At 42.0% G+C, this 22,966-nt stretch overlaps 1 protein-coding gene across 10 annotated transcripts in view; it reads right to left on the reverse strand.

The window, feature by feature from the left end:
* The window catches only part of CTCF (CCCTC-binding factor), a 71,688-nt gene that overhangs the window by 27,574 nt on the left and 21,148 nt on the right, over positions 1 to 22,966 (reverse strand). For 2 of the 10 annotated variants that reach the window (XM_060185322.1, XM_060185319.1), the window contains one exon: positions 19,032 to 19,174. The exons of the other annotated variants lie outside the window; for them this stretch is intronic. The gene's annotated coding sequence lies outside the window, so the exon portion shown is untranslated. The remainder of the gene's footprint in view (positions 1 to 19,031; positions 19,175 to 22,966) is intronic. 10 annotated transcript variants of the gene reach the window in all.

Below are 22,966 nucleotides of genomic sequence, written 5' to 3' on the forward strand. Positions count from 1 at the left end.
ATGGCCACTAGGAGCAGCAGTTTTGTAGTGCTGGCACTGAGCCCCAGCAATGACCCTGGAGGCAAAATAAGTAAGTAAATAAATATAAAAATCTTATTTAAAATATTTATTTGGGGCCAGGTGGTGGCGCACCTGGTTGAGCACAAGTTACAATGCACAAGGACCCAAGTTTCAATCCCAGGTCCCCACCTGTAGAGGGAAAGCTTTGTGAGTAGTGAAGCAGTGCTGCAGGTCTTGGTCTCTGTTTTTCTCCCTTGCTATCTCCCCCTACCTTCTAGATTTCTGGCCGTCTCTATCCAATAAGTAAAGATAATAATAACAAAGCCAAGCTTTTATATTGTTTTATTTTACTTATTTCAGGGGGGCTGTGTGTAATTGCTTTGCCATACACTTAACCCAGGCTCAAACTTCTGGTTTACCATATGGTAGTACTCTGGCACTGGGGGAAGCTTAGGTGCTATGGTGTCTCTCAAAAAGTCAATGGGGGGTGGGGCGCCAGGTGACAGTGTACCTGGTTGAGCACACACATTAAAATATGCAAGGACCCAAGTTCAAGCCCCTGGTTCCACCTACAGGGGATAAGCTTCACGAACAGTGAAATAGGGCTGCAGGTGTCTCTCTGTCTCTTTCCCTATTTCCTCCTCCCTGCTCAATTTCTGTCTGTATGCAATAATAAATACATTAAATACATTAATTTTTTTTTAAAAAAAAGTCAGGAATGCTAAAGAACCAGCAGTAACTGAGGGGGTAGGGTTGGGGAAGTGGAGGGGGACTGTAGCATCACAATGGTATACACGGTGCTGGGGGTCAAATTTAGGACCCTATGTGTTAAGCTCAGCAGTCTATTATTAGCTATACCATCTCCTGGGCTGTATGTACCCTAATCTAAATCAACAAATGGTTTAAAACAAACGAACACCCAGGGCTAGGGATGTAGTCCATTATAGAGCATGCTTCACAAGTATGGGGTCATCAGTTGGATTCATGGCATCGGCCCCCTCCCCACAACATCCAGTAAGATTCAACTCTGATGGAATATTTGGTATTAAAGAACTTTTTTTTTTTTTAATATATTTATTTTATTTATTTATTCCCTTTTGTTGCCCTTGTTGTTTTATTGTTGTAGTTATTATTGTTGTTGTCGTTGTTGGATAGGACAGAGAGAAATGGAGAGAGGAGGGGAAGACAGAAAGGAGGAGAGAAAGATAGACACCTGCAGACCTGCTTCACCGCCTGTGAAGCGACTCCTCTGCAGGTGGGGAGCCGGGGTTCGAACCGGGATCCTTATGCTGGTCCTTGTGCTTTGCGCCACCTGCGCTTAACCCGCTGCGCTACAGCCCGACTCCCGGTATTAAAGAACTTTTAATAAAACTACTAAAACCTTGTATGATGCATGTATCTATGTATTAACGAAACACTGGCAAGGGACTTGTTTTCAAGCTAAATTCTACCTAATAAAATACACCCAGTCACACTGGTTTTTCCATCTTGCTTATTTTCATTTATTTTAAGCTAGAGCGAGGAATTGATTTCAGATTCCAATGGCCTAGAGGGGGCATAGCTCAGTGGAAGAGGATTTGACTGCAGATTCCACTGGCCCTGCTTGAAGTAACCACGTACCATATTCTGTGTCATATCATAACTTGACATTCATGCACTTCTTCCTTTTATTTAAACACAGCACCAGGAAATGAACCTTAGGTCTGATCCATGTGTAATACTACCACTAAACAGTCCATGAGGCTAGTAATTTTTTTTTTTTTCCACCAAGGTTACTGGTCAGGCTTGGTGCCTGCATGACTAATCCACCAATTCTTGTGGCCATTTTCCTTCCTGAGATTGGATGGGGAGGGGGGTAGTAAAGAGATACAGAGATACCCACAGCACTGCCTGTGAAACTTTCTGCTATAGATGGGGGTGTGGGGAGGTGCTGAACCTGGGTCCATGCACATGGTACTATGTATGCTCTATCAGGTGCAACATCACCTGACTCCTTATGAGACTATTCCCTCCACCCCACAACAGGGCTAATTTTTAGAATTATTTTTATTTTGGAGGCAGAGGAGGGAGAAACAGAGAAGTCACAGCACTTCTCCACCATCCATGGTGCTGACAAGTGATGCAAGGACTCAAACCCATGTGTCTTCATGCATATTATTAAGGTGCACACTCTACAAATAAGCTATCTCCCTAGATGGGACATTCATACCTATCCTCTATGAAACTACAATTTCCTTAAGAAGAGGGACTATTGGGAGCTGGGTGGTAGCGCAAGGACCAGCATAAGGATCTCAGTTCGAGCCCCCGGCTCCCCACCTGCAGGGGGGTGGTGGTGTCGCTTTACGGGTGAAGCAGGTCTGCAGGTGTCTATCTTTCTCTCCTCCTTTCTTGATTTCTCTATCCAACAACAGCGACATCAGTAACAACAACAGTAATCACAACAATGATAAAACAACAAGGGCAACCAAAAGGGAAAAAAATAGCCTCCAGGAGCAGTGGATTCGTGGTGCAGGCACCGAGCCCCAGCAATAACCCTGGAGGCAAAAAAAAGAAGAGGGACTATATACTAGCATGACAACAATGTGACTTCCTTGGGCAGACAACTTTACTAATGTGTCCTGGAACGCCACCTCTCCACAGCCCTGTCCCACTATGGACAGACACAGGCTGGGGGTATGGATCAACCGCTAATGCCCATATCCAGCAGAGAAGCAATTACAGAAGCCAGACCTTCTACTTTCTGTACCCCATCATAATGATCCTGGGTCCATTCTCGCAGAGAGATAAAGAATAGGAAAGCTTCTAATGGAGGGGATGGGATACAGAACTCTGGTGGTGGGAATTGTACCCCTCTTATGAACGGACTAGTCGTTCATAATTAAACTAATAAAAAATAAAATAAAAAAAGAAGAGGGGTGGTCTGGGAGGTGGCGCAGTGAATAAAGCATCAGACTCTCAAGCATGAGGTCCTGAGTTCAATCCCCAGCAGCATATGTACCAGAGTGATGTCTGGCTTTCTCGCTCCTCCTGTTTCTCATTAATAAATAAATAAATTATACACACACACACACACACACAAAGAGGGACCATTATAACATGTTACTTTTTAAAATTTTTTAAAAAATATTTATTTTCCCTTTTTGTTGCCCCCCTTTTTTATTGTAGTTATTATTGTTATTGATGTCATTGCCGTTGGATAGGACAGAGAGAAATGGAGAGAGGAGGGGAAGACAAGAGAGGGGGAGAGAGAGACACCTGCAAACCTGTTTTACTGCTTGTGAAGTAACTCCCCTGCAGGTAGGGATGGAACCAGGATCCTTACACTGGTCCTTGTGCTTTGTGTCACCTGCGCTTAACCCGCTGCACAACTGCCTGACTCCTAACATGTTACTTTTTACACCTTAGCACTGTGTCCCAATTGTTTAGCAGAGGTTAACAAAATATAATAGATAACAGGAAGAAAGAAAAAAATAGAACAACAAAAAAGCCACCATTCTGCCAGCTTCTGGCCCTTAAATCTTGTGAGTACTGGAAAGTACTATGAGGGACTGGGAGATAGCTCACCTGGTAGAGCAACATGTTGTGGCCTTGGGTTTGAGTTCCAGGATTATATGAGAGCACCATGGACAGCCCCAAAAAGGAGGTCTGTGAATGATGAGTAGTGCTATAGTGTCTTTTTCTATAAGCATGTTTCTAGTTGAATTACAGGAAAGAGGAAAGAAACAAAAAACTTGCCCAAGAGCAATGGAACTATGCACCTATGAAGAGCAGGTACTGACAAATTATATATATTAAGAGCTATTTAGGGGGGCAGGCAGTAGCGCACTGGGTTATGTGCACATAGTACAAAGCCCAAGGACTGGCATAAGGCCCCAGCTTCCCACCTGCAAGGGGATCACTTTGCAAGCGGTGAAACAGTTCTGCAGGTGTCTGTCTTTCTCTCCCCTTCTCAATTTCTCCTGTCCTATCCAGCAAGAACAAAAAAATAAATAAATAAAATAAAGAAAGACAGAAAGGCTACCAGGAACAATGAATTCATAGTATAGGCACTGAGCCCCAGCGATAACTCTGGAGGCAAAAACAAACAAACAAAAAACTATAAAAGATAAAATAACCGTGGTCCAGGAGGTGGCACAGTGGCTAAGGCACTAGACTCTCAAGCATGAGGTCCCGAGTTCAATCCGGGGTAACACATGTACCAGAGTGATGTCTGGTTCTTTCTCTCTTATCTTTCTCATGAATAAATAAATAAAATCTTAAAAAAAAAAAAAAAGATAAAATAACCACACTATTTTGCACTTGCCAGTTGGTGAAAAATCTCTGAGTACAAAAGTAAGTCTTGAAGCAAGGTACATAGTTGGACACATTTAACAATCAAGGTTAATGGAAAACCTAGTAGGTTGTTGGGGTTTCAGTCTTATTTTTCTGTAATTAATTATTTTATTATCAAGAGAAAAGCAACTGTTCTATTTACAGTTCCAACTAAATGCTCCACATCAGTAGGGACACTGCAGAAGCTGAGGACCAATGACACAGTATTTTACTATTTGCCTGTAAATAAAAATTCCTCTGGCAAATAGTGTTGTCAGGGATCATACCTGGGACCTTTGGCAGCACAGGTATGTAAGGCCTATGCTCTAAAGCTGAGGTATCTCCCTAGCTCAGGAATTTGTTTTTAACACGTAACTTCAGGTCCCATGGCTGACCAGAGAATCAGGATTTTTAATGTAGTAGTCCAGGGGGTGGGGCAGGGATAGAGTATTGGACTCTCAAGCATGAGATGCTGAGTTCAAACCCCAGCATTACATGTGCTGGTGTGATGCTCTAGTTCTCTTCCCATGCCTCCTCTCATTAATAAATAACTCTTCTTTTTTTTCACTGCCACCAGGGTTATTGCTAGAATTCGGTGCAAGCACTAAGAATAAGAATAAGACTAAAAATACACTGCTATACACTGCTTCCTACAGCTCCCCCCCCCTTCCTCCCATACTTGATAGACAGAATTTGAGAGGGGAGGGGAAATAGAGAGGGAGAAAGACAGACACCTCCAGACCTACTTCACCACTCATGAAGTACCCCCTGCAGGTTGGGAGTCAGGGCTCAAGCTCAGGTCCTTGTGCACAGTAGTATGTGGATTTAACCAGGTGCATCACTTCCTAGCCCCAATAAATAGCTCTTAAAAAAAAAAAAGATTGAGGATATTATGTATATTAAAGTTTAAAACTTATTACTTGTACTACTACTCTTACCATTTAAAAAAGTTTTCCATGCCACAAAAGTCCCAAAATTAGTATGATGGTAACTCCAAATGTTGAAGTTAAAGAAGGGAAAAAGCCCCTACCTTGGTGACATTCTTGGGTAAAGGACAAAGAACAAAAACTCAGGTGATAGTGCTGGCCCTGCCAATGGGGAAAAAAATGACTACATAGTCCCTTATCCCTGACTTTTTTTTTTTTAAAGATTCGTTTATTTAATGAGAGAGGAGGATAGAGAGAGAACCATAGCATCACTCTGTCATATTTGATGTTGGGGCCTGAACTGGGAACCTTATGATTAAGAGTCTAGTACCTGGGCAGTGGAGATAGCAAAAGACTTTCATGCTGGAGGCACCAAGAAACCCCAACACTGCCAGAAATTGGAGCTTAGCAGTGCTAAAAAAAAAAAAAAAAAAAAACAAACAAAAATCTTATCCATTGTGCTACCTCCCAGACTAGTCTGCTAGACTACTTAAGGAGGCAAAGCATTTATTTTCTGAAGACTGGGGTTTTGTCACACACAATTTGAAAACCTACGAAAAGATTAATCTTGATTCTGCTGTAAATCTGAGAACTGAAAATACTAGAAATAACCAAGTTCAAACTAAAGCCACAAAATTACAAACCAGGAAGAAAAAGGACTGGTACAAAGAATACAACTGAAACCAACTGTGTTGCCAGGGAACTGAGCTGACAGAGTATTCTTTCACTGCGAAAATAAACACCTGGCATAAGGTTTAACATCAGCCTGCACTCAAGGTCTTATTACAGTAGCCTCTGTTTTTGTAGAGAAAAATCAGACATAATAAGCAAGTTACTAGCTCTCCAAAACAATGCTTGAAATCTCAGTGCATCACGTCACATAATATCCCCCCAAAGGAAGTTTCTCAATCAGTAACTAAACTAATAAGGCTGGATTAGTCTCTCTCCCTACTCCCTGGGGATTATCTATGCTGCAATCCCACCTGCCACCCACAATATTTACTTTACTTGAGTAGTGGTGCATTGCCAATTTTCATTTTTCCTTTCCTTTCTTTCCCTCCTTCCTTTTGCTGACAGTGCTTGTAACTATATAATTCCATAGCTTGTGGTAGACTTTTTGTTCCCTCCAGATAGAGGGTGAGAGACTGAATAGAGAAAGCCACTATAGCACCTCTTCACCATTTTGCATGGCTATTTGTGGTGGCGGGGGGGGGGGGGGCTCAAACCAGGATCTTTTCACTTGATTAAAGTGTATACTTTCTCTTCTAAGCTTATATCCCTGGTGCTGGCACAGATGAGTGGCTGAGCAAGTTGTGGTAGGTATACACAGTGAAATACTACTCGGGGGGTTTGGGTGGTAGCGCAGCGGGTTAAGCACACGTGGCGTAAAGCACAAGGTCCTGTATAAGAATCCCGGCTCGAGCCCCTGGCTCCCTACCTGCAGGGGAATCACTTCACAGGCAGTGAAGCAGGTCTGTAGGTGTCTGTCTTTCTCTCCCCCTCTCCGTTTCTTTCTGTCCTATCCAACAATGAACAACATCAACAACAACAATAGCCACAACAAGGAAAACAAAAGGGGGGAAAAATGGCCTCCAGGAGCAGTACATTCATGGTGCAGGCCCCAGCAATAACCCTGGAGGCAAAAAAAAAACACACTACTCAGGTATTAAAAATGGTGATTTCACCGTTTTCAACCCCATCTTGGATGAAGCTTGAAGAAATCATGTTAAGTGATATAAGTCAGAAGCAGAAGGATTAATATGGAATGATCTCATTCACAGGCAGAACTTGAAAAACAAGATTAGAAAACACTAAGGAGAATCTGGACTGGAGGTGGTGTATCAAAGTAAAAGTCTCTGGGGTTGGTTGGGGGGAAAGTACAGGTCCTGGAAAAGGAGGACGTAGTGGGGGTTGTATTGTCATGTGGAAAACTGAGAAATGTTATGCATGACCAACTATTATATTTACTGTTGAATGTAAAACATTAACCCCCCAATAAAGGGAAAAAATAAATAATTAAGAGTGTTAGGGACTGGGTGGTAGTGCAGCAGGTTAAGCACACATGGCGCGAAGCCAAGGAGCAGTGTTAAGAATCCCACTTTGAGCCCTTGGCTTCCCACTTGCAAAGGGGTGTGTGTGTGTGACTTCGCAACTGGTGAAGAAGGTCTGCAGGTGTCTTTCTCTCCCCCTATCTTCTCCTCCTCCATTTTCACGCTGTCCTATATAACAACGACATCAATAACAACCACCACAACAATGATAAAATAACAAGGGCAACAAAAGGGAAAAAAAAATAGCCTCCAGGAGCAGTGGATTTGTGGTGCAGGCACTGAGCCCCAGCAATAACCCTGGAGGTAAAAATAAATAAAGTAAATAAAATTAAAAAAATTAAGTTGTTTGCAATCCCTATTATCTACAAATAAACCAAACACTTGGGCAGGGGTAGATAGCATAGTAGTTATACAAAGAGACTGTCATGCCTGAGGCTCCAATGTCCCAGGTTCAATCCCCTGCGCCACCATAAGCCACAGCTGAACAGTGCTCTGGCGTTTGTGTCTCTCTGCATCTCTCTCAAAAATAAAATAAATAAAAAACAAACAAAAAAAACCCCCGCCAACTTTAGAATTACCTTGGTTTTGTTCCCCTAGGTTTATGTGATTTGTTTTTGTTGTGCCAGGGCCTCTCACATGCACGATTATACCACTCTTTTGTCAACTTTTAATTGTTTATTTCAGGAAGATACAGAGAAAGAAAGAGACAGCAGTGCTTCACTACCTGTGGAGCTCCCTCTGGGTGCTGCGCTGCTACCTGTGGTACCAGAATCTCAGCCTAGGAACTCCCACTTAATAAGGCAGGTGTTATACCACAAGAGCTATCTCCTGGCCCTGAATATGTAATACTTGCATAGATATCATACTATATGTGAAATGTATGTACTTTCTTCTGTGCCCTGTTTTTTACCTACACCAAGCACTGTACCAGCCAACTCATGACCTTTCCCCCATATTAACCTCAATATTTTTATCATTTAACAATATAAAATTAATATTCTTCCTTTGGGGGGGCCGGGTGGTAGTGCAGTAGGTTATGCGCACATGACGCAAAGCACAAGGACCAGTGTAAGGATCCCAGTTCAAGCCCCCGGCTCCTCATCTGCAGGGGGATCGCTTCACAGGTGGTGAAGCAGGTCTGCAGGTGTCTGTCTTTCTCTCCCCCTCAGTTCACCAGTATTTGTCTGTATTCCAAAATTCTCTACTGAACTGCTCTGAGGTAAGCAATGACCTCAATTTAGTAAATAAGGACTTATCGTTACATAGCCTGGCTACTCAGTGGAATGCAGCAATCTGATCTAAGCTTTATCCCAGAATTATAGAAGACCATCAGAAAACTAAATATACTTGGGGTTAAATGGCATTATCTTCAAATAAGATGAACGTAGCAACAAGACGACAAATACAAGAATAAAAGAGAAAGAAAAAAAAGAAAAGAACTAGGGTCAGCAAGATATCTCACTTGGATAGTATTTGTTTGGTTGTTAGTAGTATGACTCAGGTTCCAATCCAGCCCACCACATGAAGGAAGCTTCAGTGCTGTGGTGTCTTTTCCTTCCTTCCTTCCTTCCTTCCTTTTTTTTTTTTAAATAGAGACAGAAACTGTGCAGAGGAGGAAAACAGAGACATCTGTAGCACTGCTATATGGTCCATGAAGTGTTTCCCTGGAAGATGGGGGGCAGGGGCTTGAACCTGGGTCCTTATTCATGATAATGTGTGCATATGACTGCGTGTTGTCCACTGAATTACTTTTGGGCTTCTGTAACTTTTTTTTTTTTTGGCTGGGGCTTGGTGCCAAATCCATTGCTCCTTCCCATTTCGTTGCCCTTGTTGTTGTTGGACAGGACAGAGAGAAAATGAGAGAGGAGAGGATACAATACAGAGAGGGGGAGAGAAAGATAGACATCTGCAGACCTGCTTAACCACTTGTGAAGTGAACCCCCTGCAGGTGGGGAGCCCGGGGCTCAAACCCAGATCCTTACACCGGTCCTTGTGCTTCACGTCATATATGCTTAACCCGCTGTGCTACCTACCACCTGACCTCTTAGGCTCCTGTAACTTTTATCTTTTCTAGACCTTTGCATTATATTTCTGAAAAGATTCATTTAGATCAAATTCTGAATTCCTCCATAGGAAACACTATGTGCCATTTTCACAGAGAAAAAAAGGAATAAAGAACAAGATATTAGGTGGCTCAGTGGGTAGAACATATGCTCTGCAGGTATAAAGCCTCAGGCCCTATGTATGCCCAGGCAGTGTTCTGATCTCTCTCATAAAAATAAACTTAAAGCAAATAAATACATAATCAGTTTCTTCTGCAAATAAAAGGAAATGCTAACTGGCTATAAGCAGATGTAGGACACTAGCCAATAAGAGTAAAAACAATTCACTTCTCGGGGGCTGGGCGGTAGCGCAATGGGTTAAGCGCACATGGCGCAAAGCACAAGGACTGGTAGAAGGATCCTGGTTTGAGTCCCTGGCTCCCCACCTGCATGGGGGAGGAGGTCGCTTCACAAGCGGTAAAGCAGGTCTGCAGTTGTCTACCTTTTTCTCCCCTCCTGCCTCCCCTCCTCAACTTCTCTCTGTCCTATCCAACAATAGCAATGACAACAATAATAATGACAACAACAAACATAACAACAAGGGCAACAGAATGGGAAAAATGGCCTCCAAGAGCAGTAGATTCATAGTGCAGGCACCCAGCAATAACTCTGGAAGCAAAAAAAAAAATTCACTTATCTAGGATAAAAGTTAGGTTTAAAGTCAAAATAGGGAGTTGGGCGGTAGCGCAGTGGGTTAAGTGCAGGTGGCTCAAAGCGCAGGGACCGGCGTAAGGATCCCAGTTCGAGTCCCTAGCTTCCCACCTGCAGGGAAGTCGCTTCACAGGCGGTGAAGCAGGTCTGCAGGTGTCTATCTTTCTCTCCCCCCCTCTGTCTTCCCCTCCTCTCTCCATTTCTCTGTCCTATCCAACAACAACAACATCAATAATAACTACAACAATAAAACAAGGACAACAAAAGGGAATTAAAAAAAAAAAAAGTCAAAACAGTTGGGGGCTGGGCAGTGGCACAGCGTGTTAGTGTATACTGTAAGGACCAGTGTGTGGATACCAGTTCAAGCCCCTGCTCCCCACCTACAGGGGGTTTGCTTCACAAGTGGTGAAGCAGGTCTGATGGTGTTTACCTTTCTCTTCCCCTCTCTTGATTTCTCTGTTCTATCCAACAACAACAACAGCAATAACAACAATGACAATAACAACAAGGGTAACAATGTGGGACAAAAAAAAGAAAGGCCCTCAGGAGCAGTGGATTCATAGTACAGGCACCAAGCTCCAGGGATAACCCTGGAGAGGGGTGGGGGATTGAGTGGTGGCTATATTTTAATGGAAAATAAAATTAAGAGATCCAGTTTTTGTTAACAGTCCTTCTCGACATTTGTTAACATTAAAAGGTACAATCAAGGGGGCTGGGTGATGGCACATCCTGCTAATCTCACATATTACCATGTGTAAGGGCTTGGGTTCAAGCCCTTGCTGCAGATGTCTGCCTCTCTCTCTTTTTTTTTCCTCTCCCTCCCTCCCTCTCAATTTCTCTTTGTCCTAGCAAACCAAAATAGAAACAAGCAAAAGCAAAGCAAAGTTAGACAAAACAAAGAACAAAACAAAAAAAAAAAAAGGAAGGAAGGAAGCAAGGAAGGAAAACTGGCTGCCGGGAGCACTGGATTCCTGGTGCTGGCACTGAACCCCAACAATAACCCTTGTGGCAATAATTTTTTTTAATTAAAAAAAAAGTATGATCAAAACAACTATTCAATAGTCACTTGAAAAATTCTACTTAAAGTTTTGAAACTAAGAAATAAACACCAAGGGGCTGGGGTGGTGGCGCACCTGGTTGAGCGCACATGCTACAAAGTGCAAGGCCTGGAGTTCAATCCCCCAGTCCTGACCTATGGGGGAAAGCTTTTCAAGTAGTTGAAGCAGGGCTGCAGGCATCTCTGTCTCTCTCATCCCTCTTGATTTCTGGCTCTCTATCCAATAAATAAATAAAGACAATAAAAAAATTTAAAAACACCAATAAAATACATTATCAACAGTGAAAAATGGAGAGGTAAAAATGTTCAACTGTCACAATTTTAAAGTTTTTGAGGGTGGGGGGTAGTAGCATAATGATTATACAAAAAGACTCATGCCCGAGGCTCCAGGTTCAATCCCCTATACAACCATAAACCAGAGCTGATAAGTGCTCTGGGGAAAAAATACACACATACATATCATGATGCACTCTTAAAAAAATAAAATATACGGAAATGTAAGAAATGTAGGCACTAGTTCAAATCAAGAAACGAGGGGCTAAATATTATTTACAAATACTTATGAGACATAGAATAACAGAAAAGAAAGTTCACCAGGTAGGGCATGTACCTTGTATCATGCACATAGCTCAGGATGAGCCTTGACACCATTTGGGTAGCTTCAGTGCTAGGGTATCGTCTGACTGGGATGGGGAAGAAGTGAGAAGCAAACAACCCAGGAACAGTGAAATCGTATATGTGCAAGGCTTTGGCTTTGGGGGAGACACATACACACATATGCACACACATGAGAAGCTGCAAAGACCTTGTATGCCAAGGACTCAGAAAGCAAAAAACTGTTATAATGAACATACATAAATTCACTTCAAAAAGGGCAACAAAAGGGAACAAATAAATAAATATAAGATTTAAAAAAAAAAATTCACTTCAAAGAAGAAAACTAAGTCACTGCTATTTGACAATCTCAACAATAACAACGAAAGTTATTTATAGAAGTAGAAAATAATACGGTTAAATAAAACAGAAACATAACAATTAGGGTATCCTTTATTAGTAACAGGTATGTATCATGCCTCTGTGAATATAAAGTATCTTATACCTCTTTCACATATGATAGTGACCATGCTATGGCACAGTTCTGTTATATTAGACTTCACCTAAACAAAAAGCTGTAGGTTAAATCTTATTTAGAACTTTGATTTAGAACTTTCAGTGGTCCAACTGGAATATATTAAAAAATAGAGGTGTTAACAAAAACCTGTCCCCAAAGATGATTTGTTCTAACCAATGAGAAATTAACAAAGGAGTTGGAGAAGTCCTAGAATATAGAGACGAGTAAGTTTGAAATCCTAAGTCCTGATATCAGACAGAAGCATGAGAGTTAAAAGCCTAATGTTTGTACACATGAACAAATTTTAGAGTTAGTAATAATATTAAAAACAATTATGGAGACAGGCCTGGAGGTAGTGCAGTGAATAAAGCACTGGACTTTCAATCATGAGGTCCCAAGGTCAGACCCCATCTCATATATGCCAAAGTGATTTTTCTGGTTCTCGCCCTCCTTCCTCCTCCACTCATTAATAACTCATTTATTATTATTATTATTATTACTACTACTATTGTTTTTTGGTGAGGCCAGATAGGCCTCAGTGATTCAGGACAAAATATGCATGACCGAAATCCCGGAGGACCCAGGTTCTGTCCTTGGCAACACCATATGCCAGAGTTGAACAGTGCTCTGGTCTTTTTTTCCTTCCTTCCTACCTTCCCTTTTGTTGCCCTTATTGTTTTATTGTTGTAATTATTATTGTTGTTCTTGATGTTGTCGTTGTTGGATAGGACAGAGAAATGGAGAGAGGAAGGGAAGACAGAGGGGGAGAGAAAGATAAGACACCTGCAGACCTTCACCGCCTGTGAAGTGACTCCCCTGCAGGTGGGGAGCTGGGGGCTCGAACTGGGATCCTTATGGGTCCTTGCACTTTGCGCCACCTATGCTTAACCCACTGTGCAACTGCCTGACTCTCGCTCTGGTCGTTTTCGTATGAATATATAAAATCTGTCAGTCATTATTAAATCAATAAATTTAAAAAAAAAAAGGAATGTATAAAATCTAAGGCTGGGTGGTAGTGTACCTGGTTGAGCACACACATTACCATAAACAAGGACTTGGGTTCGAGCCTCTACTCCCCACCTGTTGGGGGGGGGGGGATGCTTCACAAGTACTGAAGCAGGTCTGCAGGTATATCTCTCCCTTTCCTAAGTTTTTCTGCCCTATCAAAAATAAACAAATAAACAAATAAATGAAAAGAAACACTCGCTGCTAGGAGTGGTGGTGGATTTGTATTGTTAGCACTGTGCCCATGCAATAACCCTGGTGGTAATAAATACAATGGAGAGGGGGGAAGAAAAAGAAAATGTCTCCTAAAACAGATAGGCAAGATACCTCATCAGGGGGCCGGGGGTGGCGCACCTGGTTAAGCGCACATGTTAAAATGAGTGAGGACCTGGGTTCAAGCCCCTGGTCCGTATCTGCAGGGGGGAAGCTTCCTGAGCGGTGAAGCAGGGCTGCAGGTGCATCTCTGTCTCTCTTCCCCTCTATCTCCTCCTTCCCTCCTGATTTCTGGCTGTCTCTATCTAATAAATACACAGATAATAAAAAAAAAAAAGCTCATTAGGATACTGTGCTTATTTCCTTATGTATATGCCCCCAGTTTGAGTCCAGTCCCCAACACACTGGAAGAAGCTTTGGTGCAGTGGTATATCCCTCCCCACACACCTATCTATCTGAACTGTAATTCAGTTCAAAGCAGTGAAGCCTCAGCACCTTGAAAACTTTATGTAAGCCACTGTATAGTATATTCAAGAGCAGAGATGTAGTCTCTAGTAGCATGCACTAATATATGTTTCACTGTCAAATGAAAAAAAAAAACCCTCAAAAGTTTATCAAATAATTAGCTATAAAACCAAATGCAGGTTAGACTATGGAGTCCAGAGTAATCAGAAATAGGAGAGGCAAGGTGGTGGAGCGACCAGTTAAGTGCACATAGTACAAAGTAGTAGGGCCCGGGATCAAGCCCCTAGCAACCAACCTGCAGGGGTGTTGCTTCACCAACAGTCACACAGTTCTGCAAGTGTCTATTTTTTCTCCCTATCTACCCCTCTTTCTCAATTTCTCTGTCCTATCCATGAGAAAATTGGCCTCCAGGAGCAGTGAATTCATAGTGCTGACACCAAGTCCCAGCAATAACCCTGTAGGCAAACAAACAAACAACAACAATAAAAACCCACCCAGTCAGAATTAAGAAAAATAAGCACCAGTTCTATGTCCATGAACTTGGATAAAATTACTTTGCCTTTTAGGTTCACTATCTGTTAACCAAGTGGAAAAGTTGGCTTGAGGTCACAGGTACAATACCTGGCACTTCATAAGCCAGAGCATTGATCTAGTCCTCTTCTCTCTTTCATGAAATAAATCAATCCACACACACACACCTGCCTGTAGTACTCTACGTTTTATTAGGTTATCAATTAAGTTCATTCTTATAGGTAAAGACAAGAACATTACCACTCTACAGTTAAGACATTAAAAAAAAAATCATTTATGAAATTAAATTGCACATAATGAAGTTGAACAAATGAATGAACAAATGGTGATTATCTAGATTTGCAATCTCTTCCTTGTTTGTAACCCAAAAACCAGGTAGGAGTCTCCTAAATCTATTTAGATGAAAATAGCTAATACATCCCAGTTAACTGAGTGGTATTTACATCTGGAGTCCAAAAAATTTCGAGGAGTCCCTGTGTCGGGAAAAAATGAAACAAATATAAAACATAATCTACCAGGGAGTCGGGCGGTAGCGCAGCAGGTTAAGCGCACATGGTGCAAAGTGCAGGAACTGGCTCAAGGATCCTGGTTCAAGCCCCCGGCTCCCAACCTGCAGGGCAGTCGCTTCACAAGCGGTGAAGCAGGTCTGCAGGTGTCTGTCTTTCTCTTCCCACTCTCTGTCTTCCCCTCCTCTCTCCATTTCTCTCTGTCCTATCCAACAACGATGCCATCAACAACAATAACAGCTACAACAACAATGGAAACAACAAGGGCAACAAAAGGAAATAAATAAATAAATAAATATTAAAAAAATAATAATAATCTACCACAATGGTTCTTTCCTCCTTTCTTAAGAATGTCTTTGAAACTACAAAGCATTGCTCAAAGTGTCTAATAGTTTGTATAAGTGGCCCCTCCCCCAACCTATCAAGATATCTAGTGCTTCAAAAGCCTTCACCAAATCAGGACAATTTATGACCCTATTTCCTCCTCTTGTCTACTTCTTTCAAAATAAAAAATAAATAAATTAATTAAATAAAGTATTTAATTTTGGTGCGAAAAATGCTTAGAGCGGGGAGCCAGGTGGTGGCGCACCTGGTTGAGTGCTCATGTTACAGTGCACAAGGACCTAGGTTCAAGCCCCTGGTTCCCACCTGCAGGGGAAAGCTTCACAAGTGGTGAAGTAGGGCTGCAGGTGTCTGTCTCTCTTCCTCTCTATCAACTCCTTCTCTCAATTTCTGGCTCTGTCTGTCCAATAAACAAATAAAGACAATAAAAATTAAAAAAAAAAAAAGAAGAAAGAAATGAAAAATTCCTAGAGCGTGGTCTGGGAGGTAGTGCACTGGATGAAGTGTTTGATTCTCAAGCATGAGGTCCTAAGTTCAATCCCCATCAGCACATGTACCAGAGTGATGTCTGGTTCTTTCTCTCTCTCTCTCTCTCCTTCTATCTTCATGAATAAATAAATAAAATGTTAAAAAAAAAATGCTTAGAGCTAGAACTGTATTGGACAGGATGATTTATTTCAGCCATTAGTTAATATGTGTAGTTATCTAGATAGAAGGAAATATCTACTGAGAATGACCAAACAGGATTCTGAATAGGAAAACAAAATAACACCCATATCTCAAAACCTCTTCACTCAAGTCAGTCCTTATTTATTTATTTTTTAATTTGATAGGACAGAGAAAAATTGAGGAGGGAATGAGAGAGTTTTCTTCCACTTGCAGGTGGGGAGCAGGGGTTTGAACCCTGGTCCTTGCTAATGGCAACATGTGTACTCAACTGAATGCACTGCTGGCCAGTTCCAAACTCAATTTACTTTTATGTTAGAAATTGTTCAAACAATGGGAAAAGGAGGTGAGATAAGGTATGAGGCAAAAAGTTGGGCAAACAAGGAAAGCTGTCCCAAATATTAAAAAATTGAAGCCTGAGAGTTGGGCAGTAGCGCAGGGGGTTAATGGCACATGGCGCAAAGTACAAGGACCGGCTAAGGATCCCGGTTTGAGCCCCCGACTCCCCACCTGCAGGGGAGTCGCTTCACAGGCGGTGAAGCAGGTCTGCAGGTGTCTTATTTTCGCTCCCCGCCCTCCATTTCTCTGTCCTATCCAACAACAACAACATCAATAACTACAATAAAAAAAAGAGCAAGGGCAACAAAAGGGAATAAATATAAGTAAATAAATAAATAAAGCCTTTGGTCTGGGTGGTTATAAAGTGGGCAGAGCTGTAGAGATGAAAACACAAGTCCCAAGTTTAATCCCCAGCACTGCGTGTATAGGGGTGATGATTCTAGTTCTCACTTTATCATTAATAAACAAACAAAACTTAAAACAATTAATGCTTAAGGGGCCAGGCAGTGGCGCACCTGATTAAATGCAAACATTATAGTGCACAAGGACCCAGGTTCAAGCCCCTGGTCCCCACCTATAGGGGGAAAGCTTCAAAAGTGGTGAAGCAGGGTTGCAGGTGTCTCTCTGTTTCCCTCTATATTTCCCCTTCCCCTCTCAATTTCTCTTCTTTACCCAATAATAAATAAGTTAATTCACCAATAGTAATGTATTTTTTAAAATCTTTATTATTGGATAGAGACAGAGAAATTATGAGGGGAAATATAGAAGGAAAAAGACAGACACCTGCAGCCCTGTTCCACCACTTGTGAAGCTTTCCCCCTGCAGGTGGGGACTAGGGGCTTGAACCTGGGTCCTTATGCATTGTAATGTGTGTACTCAACCAGGTATGCCACCGCCTATTCCTTCTAACAGTAATATTTCTTACAAAACCTCCCACATAAATACTTAAGTATAAAACTCAAACAGTTTCACCTGGTCTACAGGGTCTTCCAGGTATCTAGCAGCAAGTCTACAGTCACATATTTTTCTGTAATCATCATTCTAAACTTTCAGAAACTAGAAAATTCAAGTACATTTGTACATTCTACTACCACTTCTAGGAATACAAAAACAATCTAATGCCTACAAAATTATGCTACAGAAAAATTAGCACATCTACCCAAAGAGCTGTATGTAGGAAGGATTATCTACTAGAAGATCTTCTCTAACAGTAATAGATTAAAACTAGCTCAGCTGTTGTAAAAAATATGCATAATATACTGTCATTCTTTTAAACACACACACACATACATTAGACCATTAAAAGGGAAAGAAAGGGAGTCGGGCGGTAGCGCAGCAGGTTAAGCGCAGGTGTTACAAAGCACAAAGACTGACATAGGATCCCAGTTCGAGCCCCCGGCTCCCCACCTGCAGGGGAGTCGCCTGACAGGTGGTGAAGCAGGTCTGTAGGTGTCTGTCTTTCTCTCCCCCTGTCTCCATTTCTCTCTGTCCTATCCAACAATGACAACATCAATAACAACAATAACTACAACAACAATAAAAAAGGGCAAAAAAAGGGAAAATAAATATAAAAAAATTAAAAAAGGGAAGGAAAAAAGAAGATACATAAAAGGACCAGGAAATAATTCACTCTGAAGAATAACTGCTATCATGCATGAGGACTAGAGTTCATTTTCCTAGTACCACATGCCACCAGAGGAAGTTCCATCAACAGTGGAACAATGTAGTAGTGTCTCTTCCCTCTCTATCTGAAATTGGAAAAAGAGAAACAAAACAAAAACACTACCTACTGGAAGCAGTGAAACTGTACAGGCCCGGCACACACACACAAAAAAGTAACTTGACAGCTGACAGTGGATAGTGTTGGACTCTATAAGCATAAGGTCTCAAATTCAATTCCCAGAAATGCATGTACTAGAATGATGGATTTGGTTCTCTCCCTCCCTCCCTCCCTCCCTATTAAGAAGTAAATTTAAAAATAAAATACAGGGGGCCAGGCGGTAGCGCAATGGGTTAAGTGCAGGTGGCGCAAAGCGCAAGGACCGGAGGAAGGATGCGGGTTCGAGTCCCGGGCTCCCCACCTGCAAGGGAGTTGCTTTACAGGTGGTGAAGCAGGTCTGCAGGTGTCTGTCTTTCTTTCCCCCTCTGTCTTCCCCTCCACTCTCCATTTCTCTCTGTCCTCTCCAACTACATCAACAAAAATAAAACAAGAGCAACAAAAGAGAAAATACATACATAAATAAATAAATATTAAAAAAATAAAATAAGGGAGTTAGGCGGTAGCACAGTGGTTAAGCACACATGGTGCAAAGCTCAAGGATAAAGACCCTGTAAAGATCCCGGTTCAAGCCCCCAGCTCTCCACCTGCAGGGGAGTCGCTTCACAGGTGGTGAAGCAGATCTGCAGGTGTCTGTCTTTCTCTCCCCACCCCCCATCTTCCCCTCTCCTCTCCATTTCTCTCTGTCCTATCCAACAATGACAACATAAATAACAACAGCAACAATAAAAACAACAAGGGCAACAAAAGGGAAAATAAATAAATTAAAAAATTAATAAAATAAAATAAAATAAAATACAAGCAGTGGCTGGCAACATAGTTCACCTAGATAGTGTACTGCTTTGCCATGTGCATGACCTAGGTTTGAACCTAGACCCACTATAATAAAGAAAGCTTTGGTGTTGTGGTCTCTTTCATTCTCGCTGCCTCTCTATCCCTTACCAAAAAAGAAACCAAGCAGGCCAGGAGTTAGCTCACCTAGTAAAGCACACACCATACAATGTGCGAGGCCACAAGTCCAAGCCCCAACATCGCATGGGGGCACCACAGCATCAGGGTAAACTTCAGATGGCAGAGCAGTGCTGTTGTAGCTTTCCCTCTCTATTTCTCTTTCTCCCTCTCTGAAACGAAAAGAATGAAGAAGTTGTCCAGAAGCAGTAAAATTACATATGTATGAGTCCCAAGGTCACAAAAAATCAAAACATTTAAAGGAAACAGAATAGTGGCTAGACAAAATGACTTTCATGTCTGATGTTATGAGGTCTTGGGCTCAACCCCTGGCAACATCTGTTACCACAGCTGAGCAGTGTCCTAGTCCTTCCTCTCCACAGCCTCTCATAATAAACAAACACTGAAATCCAAGAGGTAGTACTGTGGATAAGCCTTGGATTGTCAAGCATTAAGTCCTGAGTTCAACCCCAGAATCATACTATGGCTCTTTCCTCTCTCCATCTCATAAATAAATAAATAAATAAATAAATAAATAAATAAATAAATAAGGCCTGAGATTCTATCTGCAGAAAGGGGGTGGGGGTGTGTGTGGCACACCTGGTTGAGTGCACAGGTTACCATGTGTAAAGACCTGGGTTTGAGTGCCCTCTCCTCACCCGCAGGTGTCTCTTTCTCCCTATCTCCTCTTCCCCACTTAATTTATCTGTCCTATCTAAAAAAACAGAAGGAAAAAAGGGGGGGTGGGAGGTGGGATGGCCACCCTGGTGGCAATAAATTAATTTTAAAAAGAAACGAAAAGGGAGTTGGGCGGTAGTGCAGCGGGTTAAGCACAGGTGGTGTGAAGAGCAAGAACCGGAGTAAGGATCCCAGTTGAAGCCCCTGGCTCCCCACTTGTGGGGAGTCGCTTCACAGGCGGTGAAGCAGATCTGCAGGTATCTTTCTCTCCCTCTTTTATTTATTCCCTTCTGTTGCCCTTGCTTTATTGTTGTAGTTATTATTGTTGTTGTTGTTGTTGGATAGGACAGAGAGAAATGGAGAGGAGGGGAAGACAGAGAGGGGGAGAGAAAGATAGACACCTGCAGACCTGCTTCACCACCTGTGAAGCGACTCCCCTGCAGGTGGGGAGCTGGAGGCTCCAACTGGGATCCTTACACTGGTCCTTCCTTGCGTTTTGTGCTACGTGCGTTCAACCTGCTGCGCTACCGCCCAACTCCCTCTCTCCCCCTCTTTGTCTTCCCCTCTCTCTCTCCATTTCTCTGTCCTATCTAACAACAATGACATCAATAACAATAACTACAACAATAAAAAACAAAAAGGAAAATAAATATTTTTTTTAAAAAAAAGGAAGAAAGAAAGGAGAAAGTTGAGCCCCAGAATCTACTTAGTAGTACAGTAAGTGTACAAGGCAAAGTTTGTTCTCTATGGCTACATAACATTTTTATGTAAACAGGTATGTGTGTGTGTGTGTGCGTGCACGCACATGTGTATGTATTCCATTTAGGAAAGTATACAAAAAGTCCAAAAGGAACTGAAACTATTAACTGTGTGGGCCAGAGAAATAGCTTTCTTGGATAGTGTACTACTTTGCTATGGGTATGACCCAGCTTCAAGCCTAGCCCCCACTTCATTGAAGAAGCTTCTACGCTGTGGTTCCTTTTCAATCTAATACATACATACATACATACACACATACATACATACATACATACATATATATACATAAAACAAATAAAAATGATTATTCCTGTTTACCTCTTGGAAAAGGAAATAAGGATCCAAGGCACTGGATATGGCTCTATGGAGTCAGAGCTCAAGCACTGGGCCCTACAATATGACATCACATGTAGGAACAGTACTCTGATTCTTTTTCCCACTCTCTTGGTTAATAAATCAATCCAGGCCATGGTCTGGGAGGGGGTGGCTCAATGGAGAAAGCATTGAATTTATAAGCATATGGCCCTTAAGTTAATCCCTGCCTAGCAGCACATGTACCAAAGTGATACTGGTGTCTCTCCTGTTTCTATCCAATAAGTAATAAAATATTAAAATAAATTACTTTAAAAATATATTTTAGTTATTTTATCTTAATGAGAGAAGAACAGAAAGATTCAGAGAGACCAGAGCACTGCTCAGTTCTGGCTTATAGTGGTGCTGGGGACTGAACTTGAGACTGTGGAATCTCAGGCATGAAAGTTTTTTCATGATCATTATGGTATCTCTGCAGCCCAAGTAAAAAAGGAGAGAGGGAAAGAGAAAAAGAGTTTTATTTTCTAGTATAGTCTATAATTACTAGACTTTTCCAAAGATTGAAACTAAGCATCACTTGATTTTTTTTATATTTATTTTCCCTTTTGTTGCCCTGTTTTTTAATTGCTGTTGTTTGTTATTGATGTCGTCACTGTTAGATAGGACTGCGAGAAATAGAGGAGGGAAAGACAGAGAGAGGGAGAGAAAGAGAAACACCTGCAAACCTGCTTCACCGCCTATGAAGGGACTCCCCTGAAGGTGGGGAGCCGGGGCTCAAACCGGGATCCTTATGCCGGTCCCTGAGCTTTGCGCCACGTTCGTTTAACCTGCTGAGCTACCAACCAACTGCTCACTTGAATTTTTTAACTTTTTAAAAATTTTTTTAAAAATTTATTTAGTTTATTTATTCCCTTTTGTTGCCCTTGTTGTTTTATTGTTGTAGTTATTATGTTGTTGTCGTTGTTGGATAGGACAGAGAGAAATGGAGAGAGGAGGGGAAGACAGAGAGGAGGAGAGAAAGATAGACACCTGCAGACCTGCTTCACCGCCTGTGAAGCGACTCCCCTGCAGGTGGGGAGCCGGGGTTCGAACCGGGATCCTTATGCCGGTCCTTATGCTTTGCGCCACCTGCGCTTAACCTGCTGCGCTACAGCCCGACTTCCTTGAATTATTTTTTAAAAAGAAAGAAAATTAAGGAAAGTAGTAAGAGCTATCTCTGTAATATCAATTTCTTCTAACACCTGGGTTATCAGAAGCCTAAATTCTGTCTTCCTCTCTCCATGGCTTAACTTAAAATTATTTATTTTGGGAGTCGGGCGGTAGTAGTGTGGGTTAAGCGCATGTGGCGCAAAGCGCAAGGACCCGCATATAAGGATCCTGGTTCAAGCCCCCAGCTCTCCACCTGCAGGGGAGTCACTTCACAGGCGGTGAAGCAGGTCTGCAGGTGTCTATCTTTCTCTCCCCCTCCTCTCTCCATTTCTCTCTGTCTATTCAACAATAATGACATCGATAACAACAACAATAAAAAGACAACAAGGGCAACAAAAGGGAAAATAAATTAAAAATAAATAAATAATTTTAAAAAAGATTTTATTCATTTATTAATGAGAAAGACAGGAGTAGAGAGAGAGAACCAGATATCATTCTGGTACATGTGCTGCCGGGGACTGAACTCAGGACCTCATGCTTGGGAGTCCGATGCTTTATCCACTGCGCCACCTCCCGGACCACTAAAAAAAAAACATTAAAAAAAATTTTTTTTCTTTTTCTTTTTTTTAAAGATTTTATTTATTTATGAGAAAGATAGGAGAGACAGAGAGAGAAAGAACCAGACATCAGTCTGGTACATGTGCTGCCAGGAATTGAACTCAGGACCTCATGCTTGAGAATCTTGTGCTTTAGCCACTGCACCACCTCCCGGACCATTAAAAAAAAAAAAAAGCTTTTATTTATTTATTAATAAGAAAGATAGGAGAATAGAGAGAAAGAGCCAGACATCACTCTGGTACATGTGCTGCTGGAGATTGAACCCAGGACCTCATGCTTGAGAGTCCAGGGCCTCAGCCACTGGGCTACCTCCCGGACCACAAATATTTATTTTTTTCATAAAATTTTATCCTTTAGGGAGTCGGGCTGTAGCGCAGCGGGTTAAGCGCAGGTGGCGCAAAGCACAAGGACCGGCATAAGGATCCCGGTTCGAACCCCGGCTCCCCACC

The sequence above is a fragment of the Erinaceus europaeus genome, chromosome 2, assembly GCF_950295315.1.
Source record: "Erinaceus europaeus chromosome 2, mEriEur2.1, whole genome shotgun sequence".
Lineage (NCBI taxonomy): Eukaryota > Metazoa > Chordata > Mammalia > Eulipotyphla > Erinaceidae > Erinaceus > Erinaceus europaeus.